The following is a 15,506-nucleotide window of genomic DNA, read 5'->3' as shown; positions in this document are numbered from 1 at the left end:
CTATCAGTCTCTTTTGCCGAACTGCTAAATTACGGGAATGTAAACACCAACATCGGGTGGGGACAAACACAGACACTCAAACACACACACATACATATATATATATATACGTTGAGCTTCTTTCAGTTTCCATCTACCAAATTCACTCACGAGGCTTTGGTCAACACTTGGTAGACACTTGCCCAAGGTGCCATGCAATGGGACTGAACCCAAAACTGTGTGGTTGGAAAGCAAACTACTTACCACACAGCCACTCCCTATCCAGATTATAATTTCAGATTTAAACCCATAATTAAAGAAAAAGGTTTATACTGAATGTTATCAATAATATCTAGTGGAAAAAGGGGGTGCTGCAGTTCTGCAGTGACAATACACAAGCCACCACTGGTGTGGGGAGATTGATATAGACAAATATGTGTATGTATGTGTGTGAATATATATATACACATATATTGTTTAAATATTTCTGATTATTTTTAAAACATTTCAATTAACCTGAAGATTGACTGTAACCATAACTTGAATTATTAATTGAATTTAAATTACTGTTATTCGAATTGGTACAGCCATGAAATGATCGTAGTGTTTTACTCTTTATCTTTTATTAAACTTTTAATACTTTTGATATATAAAATAAAATTAAAAAAATATATATATAAAAATAAATAAATTAATTAATTAATTAATAAAATAATATATAAATATAAAAATATACATACATACATATATATATATTTGTATATATATATATATATATATAAAATTTATAAGTTTTAATTATTTAAATAATTTTTTATTTTTAACTTTTATATTTTAAATTAATTTTATGTATTGGCTTATGTTTTTCACTGTTTGATTTGCCTAATAGTGGTTTTATCTCTAATTTAATATAATATAATATACTATATTTATACTATAAAATCTCATTTTTCCCTGTAAGTTTGGATTTATTCCCTAATAATATTATTATATACACACATATATATATATATATACCACTCTTGGAGTGGTTGGTGTTAGGAAGGGCATCCATCTGTACAAAATCTGCCAGATCAGATTGGAGCTTGGCGCAGCCATCTGGTTCGCCAGTCCTCAGTCAAATCGTCCAACCCATGCTAGCATGGAAAGCAGACGTTAAACGATGATGATGATGATGATATTCCTGGTAAGGCAGCTGCAGGAGAAATACCTAGCCAAAGATAAGGCCCTGTACCTGGCTTTTGTTGACATGGAGAAAGCCTTCGACAGGGTCCCCTGATCCCTCATATGGTGGTCAATGAGGAAACTAGGAATAGAAGAATGGTTAGTGAGAGCTGTGCAAGCCATGTACAGGGACGCTGCTAGTAAGGTGAGGGTTGGAATTGAGTACAGTGAAGAATTCCGGGTAGAGGTAGGGGTCCATCAAGGCTCAGTCCTCAGCCCCCTCCTATTTATCATAGTCCTCCAGGCAATAACGGAGGAATTCAAGACAGGATGCCCCTGGGAGCTCCTCTATGCTGATGACCTTGCTCTAATTGCTGAGTCATTATCAGAACTGGAGAAGAAGTTTCAGGTGTGGAAGCATGGTTTAGAATCGAAGGGCCTTAGAGTCAACCTAGCTAAAACCAAAGTCCTAATAAGTAGGAAGGTAGACAAATCACAAACGCCTTCAGGTAGATGGCCCTGCTCGATCTGTAGAAAAGGTGTAGGTAGAAACTCTATAAGATGCACCAAGCGTAAGCTATGGACACATAAGAGGTGCAGCAATGTCATAGGAAGGCTAACTAGGAAGATGGTTTTTGTATGTGGCAGATGCTCGGGAGCATTAACCTCTGAAAATCTGCAGAAAACAACTTCCGTCACTTTCCAGGGGAAAAAACTAGAAGTAGTTGATAGCTTCCGTTATCTTGGTGACCAAGTCAGTAGTGGGGGTGGGTGTGCTGAAAGTGTAACGGCTAGAGTAAGAATAGCCTGGGCAAAGTTTAGGGAGCTCTTACCTCTGTTGGTGACTAAAGGCCTCTCGCTCAGAGTAAAAGGCAGACTGTATGATGCATGTGTACGAACAGCCATGCTACATGGCAGTGAAACATGGGCCGTGACTGCTGAGGACATGCGTAAGCTCGCGAGAAATGAAGCTAGTATGCTCCGTTGGATGTGTAATGTCAGTGTTCATAGTCGACAGAGTGTAAGTACCTTGAGAGAAAAGTTGGACCTAAGAGGAATCAGATGTTGTGTGCAAGAGAGACGATTGCGCTGGTATGGTCATGTGGTGAGAATGGATGAAGATAGGTGTGTGAAAAAGTGCCACACCCTAGCAGTTGAGGGGACCTGTGGAAGAGGTAGACCCAGGAAAACCTGGGTCGAGGTGGTGAAGCACGACCTTCAAACTCTAGGTCTCACCAAGGAAATGACCAGAGACCGAGACCTATGGAAGTATGCTGTGCGTGAGAAGACCCGGCAAGACCAGTGAGAACAATCAAAATCAAATCATATATTAGAAAGCAGGGGTTAAGTGACCCATCCGTTCGAGTCCGCTGTCAGCCTCGTCTGGCACCCATGCCGGTGATACGTAAAAGCACCGTTCGCTCATGGCCGTTTGCCAGCTCTGCCTGGCCCCGTGTCGGTGGCACGTAAAAGCACCATCCGTTCGTGTTCGTTGCCAGCCTCGCCTGGCCCCGTGCCGGTGACACATAAAAGCACCGTCCGTTTGTGGCCGTTTGCCAGCTCTGTCTGGCCCCGTGTCGGTGGCACGTAAAAGCACCATCCGTTCGTGGCCGTTTGCCAGCTCTGTCTGGCCCCGTGTCGGTGGCACGTAAAAGCACCATCCGTCCGTGTCCGTTGCCAGCCTCGGCTGGCCCCCGTGCCGGTGACACGTAAAAGCACCGTCCGCTCGTGGCCGTTTGCCAGCTCTGTCTGGCAACCGTGTCGGTGGCACGTAAAAGCACCATCCGTTCGCGTCCGTTACCAGCCTCGGCTGGCCCCCGTGTCAGTGGCACGTAAAAGCACCATCCGTTCGTGTCCGTTGCCAGCATCGCCTGGCCCCGTGCCGGTGACACGTAAAAGCACCATCCGTTCGTGGCCGTTTGCCAGCTCTGTCTGGCACCTGTGCAGGTGGCACGTAAAAAACACCCACTACACTCGCGGAGTGGTTGGCGTTAGGAAGGGCATCCAGCCGTAGAAACACTGCCAGATCTGACGGGGCCTGACGAAGCCTTCCAGCTTCACAGACCCCAGTTGACCCGTCCAACCCATGCTAGCATGGAAAGCGGACGCTAAACGATGATGATGATGATGATGATGATACATGTGTATATGTGTGTGTGTGGTGTGTGTATACATATATACATATATATATGTGTATATACATATATATATATAGATATATATATATTTATTTACTTTGATATATATATATATATTACACATATTTAAATTAAAAAACACACACATAAATGTACATGTATCGATATGCAGCTCTCTTTCCATATATTTGCATATATGTATGTATGTATGTGTGTGTGTGTATACATATGTGTACATATATCTATAGCACATTTATAAAACAAAATATATATACAGTTTTCCTATATGCATTATACACATATTATCATTTATTACAATTATAAAATTAAAAAAGCAACATGTCATTAACCGCATTGATATCTTTAAGCAATATAAAGGTTAAAATATACCGATTAAACAGTCAACCCGGCTAGCTCAGTCGGTAGAGCACGAGACTCTTAATCTCGGGGTCGTGGGTTCGAGCCCCACGTTGGGTGGATTTTTTTTGTTCACATTCTTTTAACATTCACTACTCCATGTTTATGTGATCATACTTCGGTCACATGTAACAATACCTCTGACCACTATTGTTCTGTTTTCATAAAATCTCATCCTTTTTTCTTCGGTGTTTTAACAAATCCCGCCAATATTTATTATTTCCCGCCACATGTAAGGGAGATAACAATATTGTAACAAACAAGTTTTGTCCCTTATAAACTTTTTTTTTAAACTTTTTCATGCTTGATAACATTTCTTCTGTTCGTCTTAATTTCTAGAATTTAGAAACCCCGTCTTTTCCTTAAAATGCTTACAATTGGCATTTTTTTCCTGTTTTTCATGGGATTACCATTGTTTTTAGTGCTGTAGGCTTTGAGTATATGCAGGGAGTTTTGATTTGGTTGTATTAACTGTCATTTCTATAATACGTGTATAGTAACCGATGGCGTAATGTCCTGGGTAGCCTATACGAAATAACTACAGTACCCATTAGAGCAATGTTGTTGTTGTTGTTGTTGTGTGTGTGTGTGTGTGTGTGTGTGTGAGTATGTGTGTGTATGAGTGTGTGTGTGTGAGTGTATCTGTGTGTGAATGTGTGTGAGTGTATGTGTGTGTGTGTATGTGTGAGTGTGTGTGTGTGAGTATGTGTGTGTATGAGTGTGTGTGTGTGTGAGTGTATGTGTGTGAGTGTATCTGTGTGTGAATGTGTGTGAGTGTATGTGTGGGTGTGTATGTATGTATATATGTATGTGTGTCTGTGTGAATGTGTATGCATGTGTGTGTGAATGGATGTGAGTGTGAGTGAATGTGTATGTGTGTGTATGAGAGGGAGAGAGAGAGTATGTGTGTAATATATCTTTTATCTTTTACTTGTTTCAGTCATTAGGCTGTGGCCATGCTGGGGCACCGTCTGGAAGAATTTTCAATCGAATGTATCGACCCCAGTACTTATTTTTAAAAGCCTGGTACTTATTCTATCGGACTCATCCACCGAACCGCTAGATTACGGGGACGTAAACATACCAGCACCGGTTGTCAAGCAGTGTGGGAGACAAACTCAGGTACACACACTTATTCTTTGTAAGCCTAGTACCTATTCTATCAGTCTCTTTTGCCGAACTGCTAAATTACGGGAATGTAAACACCAACATCGGGTGGGGACAAACACAGACACTCAAACACACACACACACACACACACACACATACATATATATATATATACGTTGAGCTTCTTTCAGTTTCCATCTACCAAATTCACTCACGAGGCTTTGGTCAACCTGAAAGTATAGTTGTAGACACTTGCCCAAGGTGCCATGCAATGGGACTGAACCCAAAACTGTGTGGTTGGTAAGAAAACTACTTACCACACAGCCACTCCCTATCCAGATTATAATTTCAGATTTAAACCCATAATTAAAGAAAAAAGCATTATACTGAATGTTATCAATAACATCTAGTGGAAATAGGGGGTGCTGCAGTTCTGCAGTGACAATACACAAGCCACCACTGGTGTGGGGAGATTGATATAGACAAATATGTGTATGTATGTGTGTGAATATATATATACACATATATTGTTTAAATATTTCTGATTATTTTAAAAATATTTCAATTAACCCGAAGATTGACTGTAACCATAACTCGAATTATTAATTGAATTTAAATTATTGTTATTCGAATTGGTACACCCATGAAACGATCATAGTGTTTTACTCTTTATCTTTTATTAAACTTTTAATACTTTTGATATATAAAATAAAATTTAAAAACAAAAAAAAAATATATAAAAATAAATAAATAAATTAATTAATTAATAAAATAATATATAAATATAAAAATATACATACATACATATCATCATCATCGTTTAACGTCCGTTCTCCATGCTAGCATGGGTTGGACGGTTCGACCGGGGATCTGGGAAGCCAGAAGGCTGCACCAGGCTCCAGTCTTATCTGGCAATGTTTCTACAGCTGGATGCCCTTCCTAACGCCAACTACTCCGTGAGTGTAGTGGGTGCTTTTTACGTGCCACCTGCACAGGTGCCAGGCGAGACTGGCAACGGCCACGGTCGGATTGGTGTATTTTAAGTGCCACCGGCACGGAAGCCAGTTGAGGCGGCGCTGGCATCGGCCACGAGTCGGATAGTGCTTTTTACGTACCACCAGACCAGGGATCCTGGCTGGTTCAATTCGATTTCGATTTCGATTTCGCTTGCCCCAACATGTCTTCGCAAGCAAAGGGGGTTGGCATGGGTGCCTGTCATCGGATGAGGTTCTATATCGACTTCGCTTGCCTCAACAGGTCTTTGTGTCCAAGGGAGGAAAGGCATTCATAAGTGGGCTGGGCTTACTTGTCCTGCCTGGTCTTCTCACGTACAGCATATTTCCAAAGGTCTCGGTCGCTGGTCATTTCCTCAGTGAGGCCTAAAGTTCGAAGGTCGTGCTTCACCACCTCGTCCCAGGTTTTCCTGGGTCTACCTCTTCCACGGGTTCCCTCAACTGCTAGGGATTGGCACTTTCTCACACACCTATCTTCATCCATTCTCGCCACATGACCATACCAGCGCAATCGTCTCTCTTGCACACCACAACTGATGCTTCTTAGGTACAACATTTCTCTCAAGGTACTAACGCTCTGTCGAGTATGTACACTGACATTACACATCCATCGGAGCATACTGGCTTCATTCCTCACGAGCTTACGCATGTCCTCAGCAGTCATGGCCCATGTTTCACTGCCATGTAGCATGGCTGTTCGTACACATGCATCATACAGTCTGCCTTTTACTCTGAGCGAGAGGCCTTTAGTCACCAGCAGAGGTAAGAGCTCCCTAAACTTTGCCCAGGCTATTCTTATTCTAGCAGTTACACTTTCAGCGCACCCATCCCCACTACTGACTTGGTCACCTAGATAACGGAAGCTATCAACTACTTCTAGTTTTTCCCCCTGGAAAGTGACGGAAGTTGTTTTCTGCAGATTTTCGGAGGTTAATGCTTCCGAGCATCTGCCACATACAAAAACTATCTTCCTAGTTAGCCTACCTTTGACATTGCTGCACCTCTTATGTGTCCATAGCTTACACTGGTTACATCTTATAGAGTTTCTACCTACACCTTTTCTACAGATCGAGCAGGGCCATCTTCCTGAAGATATTTGTGGATTGTCTACCTTCCTACATATTAGTACTTTGGTTTTAGCTAGGTTGACTCTAAGGTCCCTCGATTCTAAACCCTCCTTCCACACCTGGAACTTCTCCTCCAGTTCTGATAGTGACTCAGCAATTAGAGCAAGGTCGTCAGCGTAGAGGAGCTCCCAGGGGCAACCTGTCTTGAATTCCTCCGTAATTGCCTGGAGGACTATGATAAATAGGAGGGGGCTGAGTACTGAACCCTGGTGGACCCCAACCTCTACTTTGAATTCTTCTGTGTACATGTTGCCAACCTTAACCTTACTTACAGCATCTCTGTACATGGCTTGCACAGCCCTCACCAGCCATTCATCTATCCCTAGTTTCCTCATTGACCACCAGATAAGGGATCGGGGACCCTATCAAAAGCTTTCTCCATGTCAACAAAAGCCAGGTACAGGGGCTTATCTTTGGCTAGGTATTTCTCTCCTGCAGCTGCCTTACCAGGAATATAGCATCAGTGGTACTTTTCCCTGGCACGAACCCAAACTGCATCTCATCTAAACTAACTCTCTCTCTAATTAGTTGGGCAATGACCCTCTCCGTAACCTTCATTACCTGATCCAACAGCTTGATACCTCTGTAATTATTTGTATCTAGGGCATCACCTTTACCTTTGTAGCAGTTGACTAGTATGCTGCTACACCAGTCATTGGGTATGACTCCTTGTGTATCACCTGGTTGACTATACAGGTGACTAGGTTATAGCCGACACTGCCAGATATTTTGAGCATCTCTGCAGTAATTCCTGATGGGCCTGGGGCTTTTCCCTGTCTTCATGCTTCTAATTGCCTTAGCTACCACGGAACTATCAACTCGGATAGCTGGTCACTCTGTTGGGTCAACATTCGGCAGACTCTCTTTATCCCATTCATTTTCTTTATTCAGCAACCTTTCATAGTGGCATCTCCAAACCTCTCTCTTTGCATCCTCATTTAGCGCAAGTGAACCATCATCCATGCGAACACACTTCTCTCCTACCACATCACGATTCTCTCTCACACACTGTCTTGCAACACGAAATACCTCAAGTCTTTCATCCTCACGGCTCAGAACACTGGCAAATTTTTTCTTATCCGCTTCCCCTCTGGCTAAATAAACCTGTCTCCTAGCTTCCCTTCTGGCTGTCTGATACATATATATATATTTGTATATATATATAAAATTTATAAGTTTTAATTATTTAAATAATTTTTTATTTTTAACTTTTATATTTTAAATTAATTTTATGTATTGGCTTATATTTTTCACTGTTTGATTTGCCTAATAGTGGTTTTATCTCTAATTTAATATAATATAATATATTTATACTATAAAATTGGATTTAATCCTAAATCTCATTTTTCCCTGTAAGTTTTGGATTTATTCCCTAATATTATTATTATATACACATATATATATATATACCACTCTTGGAGTGGTTGGTGTTAGGAAGGGCATCCATCTGTACAAAATCTGCCAGATCAGATTGGAGCCTGGCGCAGCCATCTGGTTCGCCAGTCCTCAGTCAAATCGTCCAACCCGTGCTAGCATGGAAAGCAGACGTTAAACGATGATGATGATGATGTTATATATATATATATATATTTATATATATATATATACATGTGCATATATGTGTGTGTGTGTGTGTGTGTGTGTATACATATATACATATATATATGTGTATATACATATATATATATATATTTATTTACTTTGATATATATACACACATTTAAATTAAAAAACACACACATAAATGTACATATATCGATATGCAGCTCTCTTTGCATATATTTGCATATATGTATGTATGTGTGTGTGTGTATACATATGTGTACATATATATCTGTAGCACATTTACAAAACAAAATATATGTACAGTTTTTCTATATGCACTATACACATATTATCATTTATTGCAATTATAAAGTTAAAAAAGCAGCATGTCATTAACCACATTAATATCTTTAAGCAATATAAAGGTTAAAATATACCTGTTTACCAGTCAACCCGGCTAGCTCAGTCGGTAGAGCACGAGACTCTTAATCTCGGGGTCGTGGGTTCGAGCCCCACGTTGGGTGGATTTTTTTTGTTCACATTCTTTTAACATTCACTACTCCATGTTTATGTGATCATACTTCGGTCACATGTAACAATACCTCTGACCACTGTTGTTCTGTTTTCATAAAATCTCATCCTTTTTTCTTCGGTGTTTTAACAAATCCCGCCAATATTTATTATTTCCCGCCACATGTAAGGGAGATAACAATATTGTAACAAACAAGTTTTGTCCCTTATAAACTTTTTTTTAAAACTTTTTCATGCTTGATAACATTTCTTCTGTTCGTCTTAATTTCTAGAATTTAGAAACCCCGTCTTTTCCTTAAAATGCTTACAATTGGTATTTTTTGTTTGTTTTTCATGGGATTACTATTGTTTTTAGTGCTGTAGGCTTTGAGTATATGCAGGGAGTTTTGATTTGGTTGTATTAACTGTCCTTTCTATAATACGTGTATAGTAATCAATGGCGAATTGTCCTGGGTAGCCTATACGAAATAACTACAGTACCCATTAGAGCAATGTTGTTGTTGTTGTTTTTGTGTGTGTGTGTGTGTGTGTGAGAGAGAGTGTGTGTGTGAGTGTATGTGTGTGTGTGAATGTGTGTGAGTGTATGTGTGTGTGTGAGTGTATGTATATATGTATGTGTGTCTGTGTGAATGTGTGTGTGTGTGTATGAGAGGGAGAGAGAGAGAGAGTATGTGTGTAATATATCTTTTATCTCTTACTTGTTTAAGTTATTAGGCTGTGGCCATGCTGGGGCACCGTCTGGAAGAATTTTCAATCGAATGTATCGACCCCAGTACTTATTTTTAAAAGCCTGGTACTTTTTGTATCGGACTCATCTACCGAACCGTTAGGTTACGGGGACGTAAACATACCAGCACCGGTTGTCAAGCAGTGTGGGAGACAAACTCAGGTACACACACACGCGCGCGCGCTCTAACAACATGCTTCTTTCTACCAAATTCACACACAAGGTCTTGGTCATCATCTTCATCATTGTTCGACCGTGGTCGAGACAATGGAATTTACCATGCTACGCCAGACTTCACGGTCCATCATGGCATTACGGAGGTCCTGTTGCTGGATGCCTGTATCCCTGGAGATTACATCAGGGTAGGAGAGTGTGCGCCCTCTGGTATTGCGAGTAGATGGCTTCCAGAGGAGAAGAGTAGAAATTACTTCTTTTTCAGCTCTACAACAATGTCCAGCAAACTGGACTCTCCTACCAGTTGGTCATAGACTGAACCCAGAACCATGTGGTTGGGAAGCAAGCTTCTTAATACACGCCCACGCCCACGCCTGCGTCCCCCCTCTCTCTCTCTATTGATAGCTGAGTACGAAACTGAGAATAGGACAAAAGTACGCAGAAATTCTAAGAGACGTTGAACTTGAAGAAAATTACCACCATTAGATCTGGCGGGAAACAACAGGCTTTGGCGCGTTGTCTTTTGAAATTATAAACAAAGTGGTGATGATGATTTTAATGGTGAAAAAGAAGAGAAAAACAACAGAGAAAAACGAAAGCAGGAATTAAGTATGACTTCTGCCGCTGATCATCAGAAGATACAAGTATACAAAAGAAAAAGAATACGCCCAACGTGGGGCTCGAACCCACGACCCCGAGATTAAGAGTCTCGTGCTCTACCGACTGAGCTAGCCGGGCGAGATGAGCTACATTCGTTATTTTAATGTATATATTATGTGCGAATAAGAGATTAGTAGTATTGAGTTCTTTATTTGGTTCTTTCACCACGAAACAGTATGCCTACGTTTCTGTTTGTATAGATATGTATCTGTATATGTATGTATGTATGTACACACACAGTCGCTCACACACACACGCTCACACACATACACACACAGACATGTGCATATGTAGATCATCAATTAACGTCCGTTTTGTGGGGGTGGTTCTATTTATTTATTTATTTATTACTCTTATTTCTTTTCTATATCCTCTGTTATAGTATCTCCCTTTGGTCGATGTAAACCAACCCCCACCGGTTTTTGTATTTTTTTGTTTTTGTAATTTTTGTTTATGTGCGCTGTAATTCGTCGATCTATATAGCCCTCCATGTCTTGGGCCATCGTGACCAATAAAAGAACTTATTATTATTATTATTATTATTATTATTATTATTATTATTATTATTATTATTATTATTATTATTATTGCGTGAGAGAGCAGTTCATGCCATCAAAGTGACACTGGGGTAAAATATACGAAGCCCAATATACCCATCATGACTACCCGTCTGATAAAGGTACACCAGGCACATGCATCACAACTATATGTGCGCGACATGGTGATCTCATATCAAGATAAACAGCACATGACCTTGCAGGTGGGGCCCAGTTAGAATTTTCTTCAGGTTGAGTAGCCCATCCCGCTCAAACGGTCCCTGAATAAGGGTTGCTTAAGGATGTTGAAAGAACCACCCATGTTTCCAGAGGTGAACTATTCAAACCCCAAAGAATCCCTCTCAACACATGGCTATGATGCTCCCCCACTACTTCTGCTCGTGATCAGAGATGCACATATCGTCAGCCACTAAGGGACATGCTCAACTGGTTAAGGTCAAACAACTGACAAGCAAATCTGTGGTATTGAGCAGAATATTTGCTGTAGCCCATCTTTTATACCAAGACAAAACAATTTACATGATAACACTTCCAATCAGTTAAGATCAGAAGCCATGAGAGCCACTGCCTGGTACTGCATCAGGGCATTTACTGCATCAGGGCATTTACTGCATCAGGGCATTTATTATTATTATTATTATTATTAGCCCCCTTGGGGTAATAAAGAAATAAATTATTATCATCATCATTATCATTATTATTATTATCATTATCATCATCATTATCATTATTATTATTATCATTATCATCATCATTATCATTATTATTATTATCATTATCATTATCATTATCATTATTATTATTATTATTATTATTATTATCATTGTTGTTGTTGTTGTTGTTGTTGTTATTAATATTATTAAGGCGGCGAGCTGGCAGAGACGTTAGCACGCCGGGCGAAATGCATAGCCGTATTTCCTCTGCCGTTACGTTCTGAGTTCAAATTCCGCCGAGGTCGACTTTGCCTTTCATCCTTTCGGGGTCGATAAATTAAGTACCAGTCGATACCACTGGTGTCGATATAATCGACTTAATACCTATGTCTGTTCTTGTGTGTCCCCTCTGTGGGTAGTAAAGAAATAGGTATTTCGTCTGCTGCTACGTCCTGAGTTCAAATTCCGCCGAGGTCGACTTTGCCTTTCATCCTTTCGGGGTCGATAAATTAAGTACCAGTCGATACCACTGGGGTCGATATAATCGACTTAATCTGTTTGTCAGTCCATGTTTGTCCTCTCTGTGTTTAGCTCCTTGTGGGTAGTAAAGAAATATGTATTTCGTCTGTCTTTACATTCTGAGTTCAAATTCTGCCGAGGTCAACTTTGCCTTTCATCTTTATGTGGTCGTTGTGTACGGGGGTCGATCTAATCGGCTGGTCTCCTCCCCTTGTGCCTAGAAAAGAATATTATTGATCTGGCAGAATCGTTAGCACGTCGGACGATATGCTTCGCGGTACTTCGTCTGGTGATGTTGATTTTTAATGGTTAAAAAAGAGAAAAACAACAGAAGAACGAAAGCATGAAGTAAGTATGACTTCTGTCGCTGATCATCAGAAGATACAAGTATACAAGAGAAAAGGAATACGCCCAACGTGGGGCTCGAACCCACGACCCCGAGATTAAGAGCTAGCCGGGCGAGATAAGTTCTGAGTTCAAATTCCGCCGAGGTGGACTTTGCCTGTCATCCTTTCGAGGTCGATTAAATAATTACCAGTTACGCACTGAGGTCGATATAATCGGCTTAATCCGTTTGTCTGTCCTTGTTTGTCCCTTCTGTGTTTAGCCCCTTGTGGGTAGTACAGAAATAGGTATTTCGTCTGCCATTACGTTCTGAGTTCAAATTTCGTCAAGGTCGATTTAAATAAGTACCAGTGAGCACTGGGGCCGATGTAATCGACTTAATCTCTTCTTTTTTACTCTAAGCATAAGGCCTGAAGTTTTTGGGGGAGGGGGTCAGTCGATTAGATCGACCCCAGTACGCAACTGGAACTTAATTTATCGACCCCGAAAGAATGAAAGGCAAAGTCGACCTCGGTGGAATTTGAACTCAGAACGTAAAGACAGACTAGATACCGCTAAGCATCTCGCCCGGCGTGCTAACGTTCCTGCGTGCTCGCCGCCTTCGACTTAATCTCTTGGGCAGTCCTTGTGGGCAATAAAGCAACCAATGTCTTAAATGCCATGATAGACTTGGTCCATATTTGCACTGGATTATATACTGTAAATATGGACTCCCATTTGAGAAGAACTGGTAAGAATATAAACCTGCCAAAGTTGTAGAAAATAAAGATTTCAAAGTTCGCCGGGACTTCTGTATTCAGAATAATCGTGCTATTCAGGCCAATAGATTAGGAATTGTGATAAAAACATCACGTTGACAAAACATGTCACCGCAGAGATATGTCAATGAAAGCAGAGTGCAACACTTCTGTAGAAACAATTCAAATGTTATTTATACCAAAGGACCTTGAGGTTTCAAAACATGGCATCTAAGAATGTCAACTATATCTGATCTGTGAACATAGGAGCTTTGGGGACAATACCTGAAGGCGCTCTTAAACACCATGGACAAATATCTGGAAACTTAAAAGCATCAGAAGTACAAAAAGTTGTTCTCCTGGATACTGTCAACGTTCAAAGAAAAAGTTGTCAACTTGGAAATGCCTGATTCTCTGAAAACTCTTTCAAAACTGAAGTGTTACAAATTTAACAGTCTTAATGCAATGTTATAACCAGTTCAAATCTTCTTGCGGCACGACTGGACTAATAAACAAGCCATTCACTTTGTTTTATCGTGGAGAAAATTTCTTGCTGTTGACAATGGTGTAGATACACCTAGATCAGTTCGCAGCGCCCCGTTTCCAGACTGTGAGATGCAGTCTTTTGGAGTAGTTATATTCTCTTCGGTCACAGATACTGGGCAGAGGGCATTTCAACCTGATGAAAAAGAGCGACTCTCATGTTATTTCAGTCACCCTATGATGGCTGATGTGGAGGCAAATGGCCTAGTGGCTAGAACAGCGGACTCGCGGTCGTGGGATCGCGGATTCGAATCTCAGACCGGGCGATGTGTGTGTTTATGAGTGAAACACCTAAGCTCCACTGGCCTTCTATACTTTGTGATTTTTGCACCGCTGGCTTTCCATACTTTGTGATTTGGGCACCGCTGGCTTTTCATACTTTGTGATTTTGGCACTGCAAATGTTATCCGACAATTTTCCGAAAATTTTACCCAAAAAGTTTCCGAATATTTTCACCGAAAATTTTAACCAGAAAGTTTTCGAAAAGTTTCATTGAAAACTTTACACAAAAATTTACCGAAAATTTCACCCAAAATGTTTTTGAAAATTTTCCCCAAAAGCTTTTCGAAAATTTTCACCGAAAATTTTCTCCAAAAATTTTTCGATGTTCACCGAAAATTTTACCCAAAAATTTTCACCTAAATTTTTCAAAAAAGTGTTCGAAAATTCCCCAAAAATTTTTCGAAAATTTTCACCGAAAATTTTACCCAAAAATGTTTCGAAAATTTGGGTGAAAATTTCGAAAAATTTATGGGAAAAAGTTTTGGTTAAAATTTCACCTAAAAAGTGTTCGAAAATTTTCACTGAAAATTTTCCACAAATTTTTCGAAAATTAACACCGAAAATGTTACCCGAAAATTTTGCGAAAATTGGCCCCGCTGGCTTTCCATACTTTGTGATTTGGGCACCGCTGGCTTTTCATACTTTGTGATTTGGGCACCACTGGCCTTCCAAACTTTGTGATTTTGGCACCGCAAATGTTATCCGACAATTTTCCGAAAATTTTAACCAAAAAGTTATCGAAAATTTTCACCGAAAATTTTACCCAAAAATTTTGCGAAAATTACCGAAAATTTTAACCAGAAAGTTTTCGAAAATTTTCATCGAAAACTTTACCCAAAAATTTACCGAAAATTTCACCCAAAAAGTTTTCGAAAATTTTCCCCAAAAATTTTTCGAAAATTTTCACCTAAAATTTTCTCCAAAAAGTTTTCGAAGATGTTCACCGAAAATTTTACCCAAAAATTTTTCGAAAATTTTCGCAGAAAATTTTACCTAAAAATTTACCGAAAATTTCACCTAAAAATTTTGCGAAAATTTTCACCGAAAATTTTAACCAAAAACTTATCGGAAATTTTCACCGAAAACTTTTCCCAAAAATTTACCGAAAATTTCACCTAAAAAGTTTTCGAAAATTTTCACCGAAAACTTTACCCACAAATTTTCAGAAAATTTTCCCCCAAAATTTGTCGAAAATTTCACCCAAAAATTTTCACCGAAGTTTTCAAAAATTTTTCGAAAATTTTCCCCAAAAATTTTTCGAAAATTATCACCGAAAATGGCACCG

At 39.9% G+C, this 15,506-nt stretch overlaps 3 non-coding genes across 3 annotated transcripts; 2 read left to right on the top strand and 1 right to left on the bottom strand.

The window, feature by feature from the left end:
* Window positions 1–3,685: 3,685 nt before the first annotated feature.
* Window positions 3,686–3,758, top strand: Trnak-cuu. The gene has a single exon. It is a non-coding gene; the product is annotated as a tRNA-Lys (tRNA).
* A 5,186-nt stretch (window positions 3,759–8,944) lies between these two features.
* Window positions 8,945–9,017, top strand: Trnak-cuu. The gene has a single exon. It is a non-coding gene; the product is annotated as a tRNA-Lys (tRNA).
* Window positions 9,018–10,590: 1,573 nt separating this feature from the next.
* Trnak-cuu lies at window positions 10,591–10,663 on the bottom strand. Its single transcript has one exon. It is a non-coding gene; the product is annotated as a tRNA-Lys (tRNA).
* Between the last annotated feature and the right edge of the window lie 4,843 nt (window positions 10,664–15,506).

Source organism: Octopus sinensis, linkage group LG15, assembly GCF_006345805.1.
Source record: "Octopus sinensis linkage group LG15, ASM634580v1, whole genome shotgun sequence".
In the NCBI taxonomy this organism is placed as follows: Eukaryota; Metazoa; Mollusca; class Cephalopoda; order Octopoda; family Octopodidae; genus Octopus; species Octopus sinensis.
The sequence above is the reverse complement of the archived record's forward strand: the minus strand, read 5'-3'. Positions and strand labels throughout refer to the sequence as shown.